Source organism: Amaranthus tricolor, chromosome 4 (genome assembly GCF_026212465.1).
Source record: "Amaranthus tricolor cultivar Red isolate AtriRed21 chromosome 4, ASM2621246v1, whole genome shotgun sequence".
Lineage (NCBI taxonomy): Eukaryota > Viridiplantae > Streptophyta > Magnoliopsida > Caryophyllales > Amaranthaceae > Amaranthus > Amaranthus tricolor.
In genome coordinates, this window is record NC_080050.1 from 1,473,684 (window position 1) to 1,481,326 (window position 7,643).

Consider the following 7,643-nt stretch of genomic DNA (forward strand, 5'->3'; position numbering starts at 1 on the left):
GCTAAAAAAATTAAAAAAAACAAAAATATTGAAAATTAAATGTTAAAATATAAAACTTACTTAATTTCTCTTTTTAATTTTTAAAATTTTTTACTTTTTTATAATTAAATTTTATATTTACTTTTTATTTTTTATGCAAAATGATTTGCTTTATTATAGTTAAGAGGTTACCTTAGTGCATTTGAATTATGATTTTGTGCTAAAATAATAATATTTCTCTCAATGCTAAAATAAGTAAAGGCATAATTCTAGCTCAAACTAACTTAATTGAAACTCAATTCAATCTCATTTAAAAGAACATAAATTTAAAATTAAACTTGAGGATTACATTTTAGATTATCCACTATATCATAAACTTTATTCATCTCATTAGCAACCTCTACTTGGATAACAATGTTTCAAATAACATATTGAGTGTTCACCATACAACATTGCTCAAATTTTCTCTTTAGAAATTAAAGTACTAAGAACAACAAATGTCAAATACACATCTCTTTCTTTTTTTTCTTTCAAAAGCAAATATTCTCTATGGAACACAAAATGAATGATCAAAAATAAAAGGGGAGATTAAATTTGCTATATTTTAGTTTTTATTGTGATTAATATTTTTTCCTTAATTCTCGTTCACACATTTAACTTATCTTTTTAATCTTATATACACATTATGCCTACATTCTCATAAAATAACACTTTATCCATTTTTCATAAAATTCCACCAATTAGGGTAATTTATATGGGGTAGCGGGTCTATGTCCTACAAAATTTATCTCATTTTTCTTTAGTTTGTCCTATCAAATTATCTCATTTTAATTTTTAGCTATGATCAACACCTTTTCTTTAGTTCTCATTTACACATGCATTTAACGTGGTGGGACAGAGTAAGTTTAATACAATATATATCCTCAGTTCTGAAATAATTGTTACATTACTAATATTGACAATGTTAATAGCTAAAATTTATTTTATATATTGCAGTTAATGTATAAGAAACCATATAGTAAAATAGAATCTTATTTGAAACATCTAATCGCATATTTTTTGTAATTTTTAATTATGGATAATTAAAAAATAACGCATTAAACTACATTAAAAATTCAAATGTAATAAATTTAATAGAATAAGAAAGTAAAAGCAACAAATTTCTCACTTTTTACTTATGTAGTTTTCACAAAATTTATTTTAATTTTATGCAATTAATTAAAATATAAATTTTTGTGGTTATTATTCACATATTCAAATTTGGATAGCAGACAGAGGAGAACACAACTGCTCTCTAGTCTTCATTTTGATCTTTCGTCAAATTGAGAAGCCACTGTCTTTTTGTGTGAGTTTGGTTGGTTGGTCTATTTTTAGAGTATCACACGCGCGCAGAAAAGCACGTGTAACTCACGTACACTAATTTTTGGACATATGTCGATCATTATGTGACGTGCTAATTTGTTTCTTAATTTTTTTATGTTTTAAGTCGTAACGGAAACCTAAAGTCAATTAACGGCGTCAAGTTGCTTTCAGCATCCCAAAACCCCACCTAAAACCTCACTTCAGATAATGGGCTTGAAAAAATGTGAAAATGTGAAGTGCTCAAAGCCCAAATATAGAACAGATCCATTCAGCAAATTTTGGGCAAGAATATAAAATTCCTTTGCCAAGTCTTGGAGAAGACCGTATGAACGCAAATTGTTGTATGAGACGGTTTTACTGCCGGATATGTTTTATATTTGGATTAAATAACTTATATAATACTCCCTCCGATCTTATGAATTAGTCCCATTTGCTTGGGCACGGATATTAAGGATTGTGTGGGGTCCATTAAAAAGGGTAAATAGTAAAGGGTAAGTAGTGAAGGATAAGTAGTGAAGGGTAGTTGGGTAAGTAAGGTATATGGGGGTATATTCGTAATTACTTGTGTGAACTAAGGGTATTTAAGTAAAAAAGGATTGCCAAAAATAGAAATGGGACTAACTCAAAGGTTTTGCCAAATAAGGAAATGGGACTAATTCATAAGATCGGAGGGAGTATTTATTATGAGAATATGAGCTCTTTGCTTAAGATCGTCTCTCTGAGAGAATGTCACTCGTAAGAGTAGCTCTTGTATCAGTTTTCAGCATGAGATTAAGCTATACAATCAGTTTATTTTCTAATTAGTGATCACTTTAAGATTATATTAAGTCATTTTAAGAGTGTAAGTTATTAGTCTAAGGTTATAAGTGCCATTTTAAGATTTATAAGTGATTACTTTAAGGTTGTAATTTGTTGTTTTAAGGTTATAACTATATGTGATTACTTTAAGATTATAAAGTAATTAGTTTAAAACGAGCACAGATCAGCTAGATCTTAAAAATTAGATCCACACCTAAAAATTAAGGGAGGTCTGGAGCGTGTCCATGTGGATTTTGAACTCGTGACATTCGTATGAGTAGCATTCCTTTTATAGTAAGAGATGATTGTCAATTATTGAGGAAAGCCCATGTCACAAATAAGAACAATCCATGAAAATTTGAAATGGATAAGCCAAATTATTAAAAAAAATCATAGAATAAAATTAAAATCAACTTATTTCCAAATGTAAGTGCCTCCAGCCCCAGACCTTAGGTTCAGTGCTGTTCGCAGTTACTAATTGTGAATAGCGGCAAACTGGTCAAAAAAATCAACCAAGTTGTTCGCAGTTAGTAAATGCGAACAACTGATTTGGTCAAAAAAAAGCCAACACCTCTGTTCGCAGTTAGTAAGTGCGAACAACTCTTTTGGCTTTTTTTGAATCAAACCTTTTGTTCACAGTTAGTAAGTGCGAGCAGACCCATGCCTCAAATTTGGAAATTAGGCGCTTGCTTTTGGAAATAAGTTAACTTTAATCTTATTCTATGATCTTTTTTAATAATTTGGTTTATCTATTTCAAATTTTCAACAATTCAGCCCACAAACATTAGTTGTCATAAAAAAATAAGAGGTTGGCCTGATGAAGTTCTCGTTCGAGTACCATAATTGCTTGTTTGAGCACTTCCATTCAAGTTATTACTGGGCTATGCGACCTATTGTCTCGTTCAAGGGCACTATTCTTCCCTATGATTGTCTTGTTCGAGCATTCCTCGTTTTGAATTTTTCACTAAAAAATTTATTGTTAATGATAACGCACAAATAGAAGTTTTTTAACTTAAAGTTGTATTATCTATACCAATTAATTTGAATATAACATAAATTTTATTAATAAAAATATTTAAAATCAAATAGATATAAAAATTAATAAAATAAAATATTTAATTATAAATTAATAAACATATTCATAATAAATAATATCAATATTTATTATGCAAATATATAATAAAATATTTTTTATAAAAATAAATGATATATAATAAAGAATATTATATATGTCCATGTTTTTTTAGTAATGGTTGTTTATCATCCATTTGCACATTTAATTTGGTTCATTGCATTGCACCATAAACTATCTTTCATTCTTAATCATCCTAACTTGTATTTAGTGCTTGCTTTTATTAACGATATCGGTCTAATCTCATTTATTTTGTTAAACATAATAATTCAAACTCAATAATGAAGAAGGAGCAAAGCCAATACATCTACTCATTAGATATTGAGAATTTGAGAAAGACAGACAAAATAAAGAAGATCTTGACTTAATTTTGAAAAGAAAGAAAACAATACATTTTTGTTCTATTTTAACATACGGGTGTACTCTTATATAGTAGGATTTTGAAATATGTCCAATCTAAACTAGCTAGGCATGGATTGATTTGGAAATTACACTAAGAACTAAGTAGCTAAGGGTAAGAGAATCGAACTTGTATCAGTTTGAGCATATATTACTTTTTTTAAGAGTAATTTGAATTTAATTTTACGTTCAATTTTAGTAATTTTTACATCAAAGAAAATACCTAGGCTAAAAAGAATGTAGCCCATATTGAATGAATTTTGTTAAATTGTATGTGTTGTTTAGTTCAGGCTTAATTGATGCAAAATGTCTATTTCTTTATTTAGGGTTTTTTGATTTTGAATTTTCCCCAAATCGATTGCATCTAATTATTGATCCTAGGTGAATTATTAGGTGTTCTAATTCATTTAGAATACCTAACATTAATGATCAATATCAGTTAGCAACTTGATGCAATGTCCAATTGCTAATTGTTACATTCTTTAGTAGACATCAAACGAGTTGGTAGCAGATTTGAACATTTTTTCCAATCATAAATATTAAAAGCATTGAAAAATGACAAATAACAGTTTATTAGAACATTACCAAATGTTTTAATTAAACATGACTGTAATTGATTACATGACATTTTATTTTTCTAATAAAATTTAAAGCTAAATTCGATAAGTATTTAAAAATTTTTATTACATCATATCTTTATACTTAAATAAGAATTAAAAGAGATTAATAACTTTAAAACAATTATTAATTTTAGTTATTAGCTTTTTTTTATAGTAATTTTAGTTATTAACTATAGTTTGAATTATGTTGTAATTTAAATCAAATTAATTATTTTGAGTTAGCTGCTGAATTTATCCCTAAATAATTAGTTTATTTTATATGATAAATATGTATAAAATTATATGCAACCCTTTTCACAAAGCCGGACTCAACCCAATCCATATTTGATGAAGTGCATTGGAACCACTACTTATTACAATAGTGGCTTTTTCTTTCATACACATTTCATAATTTTGATGATGTCCGTTGATAATACATAGATGATTCAACTTGCATTAAGTGTAGTCATTTCTACCATAACAAAAATAATGTCAACCATCATTGTTGTTATTATAACTTTTTACAACTTAGTCTTTTACGAGACCAACTCATTATAAGACGAGTTTATACAATTAGCGTATCTTTCAAAATGATCACTTTAACATATACTATATATATATATTGATCAACTCAATAGAAATGATCTCATTCCAAAACTTTTTTTTTTTAATGAATTTGTGAATTTCTTTTTGATAAAATTTTTATTAAAGTCTACTCAATATAGGTTTGCAAATTAGGTATAAAATTGACATGAAAAACTCAAATGATATTAAATTTTGGTATTTATAAACCTTTTAATTAACACTTTAATTAGTACAATTATTTTTTGATAACATATTAAAATATTACTAAATTTTATAATTACATAGAACCAATAACTATTAATCATAAATTTTAAATAGTCATTCCTTTTAAGTTAAGAGTTTAAACCTTTATTATAACTTATAATTATTTTTAATTTAACTTATAATAAAAGTAATAAAAGTAGTAAATTAAAAATTATCAAGAGAGATTATAAAATTAGCATAAAATAATAATAATATAATGCTCACCTAAAATAATTTATACTAGTATATCCTAATCATTCAATACCAGCTCTTAATACAAATTTATTGACCAATTTATCTAATTATCTTTTTAAAAAATATATAATATGAATTCACATTAAATTTTAATACTCTCTCAATCTATTTAATTTTGTTACAATACATGAAAAATCTTCATTTAATTTTAATTACATAGCAAAAAAATTTGAGGCCCTATAAATCGGGGCCCAAGCACTAGCTCCCCCATATAGCCAACCCTGTAAAAAGCAAAAGAAGTATTCTTTTATTATAGGTTAAAAAGATTCTAAAAACTAAAATATTTATTATATCTTTGAAAAGGTATTCTTCATATCTTGAGACAACCGTTATTGGTTGTTCTTCAATTTGGTTGTACGTTCTTAAGAGCTAGGCTACAAAGATTTCGAGTTAGGGTTTGTTGTTATTGCAAAGATTTGGGTTAGGGTTTTTAGGAGCGATTAATGTTAAAGAACCAACTAATCAAAAGTTTAAGCTGATAGTTGAGGCTCCAAAACATGTTATATATTCTAACACGTACCCTCACACAAAAACACTTTGGGCTAGAAATGTGAATGCAATACAAGCCTTCTTCATACCTTGCACAGATATTCATATTTTAATGAGGCCAATGACTGAGATTCGTACTCATAACCTTTTGTCACGTTGTCACTTTGATTTGATCATGTCAAAGAACCAACTCAACTAAATACTTAAAGTTGATGATTGGGGATCCAAAATATGTTATTTACTCTAACAATTAAATTCCAGTTATGTACAATATTTTTTGTCCTTTTAGTGCATTTAGTAGGAAAGGAAATTTTGCCCTTTTCTCACTTAAGCTTTTTTCATAAATTTTCGACAGTTCCATCTTTCTTCTTATGTCCATGATTAATTGCAGTGAAAAACAATTGTATAAAAGCTTCGTACCTTTTAAATCATTGTTAAGCATAAGTGTCTATAAACTCCATATTTTATTAACTCCATATTTTATTATTGTGAATCTCATGTGACACAAAACATGCTGCAATGCTACCACTAGGTCATGGTTCTTGGCCAGCCACTAGCCACCAAGTTTAAGCAATAAGTTGCCATTCTTATATATTAGTTCAATCTTTAAATCTTGATGGTTTTTGTTTTCATAGGCTTAGAAAAGAAAAAGATTTTATGTAAATTATACTCAGTATTTAAATTTACCTTAAAAAGTGTTATTTGCTTTTCAATTGTGACAAGGTCTGGTTCTCCACTAATAATCTTAATATTAAATTAGGCTGGACATATTGTGAATGCCAGTATATTAACGGGAAAACACGAGGTGCACACACTTCATAAGCCAATGAGATATATAACATCCTAAAACCATATGGCAATGGGAAGGCGGACTCCAATAACTTATAAAGTATGCACATCATGTTCAATTTGTCGATGTGGGATAAATCATTCCAACACCCCCCTCACATGCGAACCCCGTCAAGTTCGTATGTGGGAGTAATCAATTAGGGTAGGAACACCATTCTTTTCGGACCTACCATTCTTAATTTTTGATCGAACCATTGGCTCTAATACTACGTTAAATTAGGCTGGACTTATTTTGAATGCCAACATATTAACGGGAAAACACGAGGTGCACACACACTTCATAAGGCAAGAAGATATATAACATCCCAAAACCATATGTGTAACAGGAGCGGTAATCTCGATATATAATTAACATTTAATAATAATGTTTAATATAAAAATATTACGTAAATCTCAAAATGTCGAACTGTTAAAAACTTTAAATCATAAAACTGAAACTGTTTAAAATAAAAGTAAAATATTACATCTGATAAGAAATATTGTTTGCTCAAAATAAAAAAAATACATCATCATCAAGTCATCAATAAAGATACAAAAAAAACTAAATTCTTGATAAATAGTAATTGTTGCGCCCTGGATCGGAACCTGAACTAAATCCTGCAAAATGCTGTCATCCATGATATGGATGACAACCGATTGAATCGGTCAGTAATTAACGCCGAGCATAATTTCCTATGCAGCTCAAAATATGAAAATTACACGCTACATTTACAAAAAAATAATTTAAGTACGAACTTATAATTAATTGACACCACCGTATACTTTTACCATATTCTTTTTCTGTTCCATACTTTTAAATCATTAAAATACCATTCTCAATCCTAACATAAGTACGATACCGCCACTTATACAATTCGATATTCTTAACACTTAAATAAGTTCATTTGGTTAATACTCATAACCGTACCATGCATCATAGCATCAACACTAATCAAGTTTATCACTGATCAACA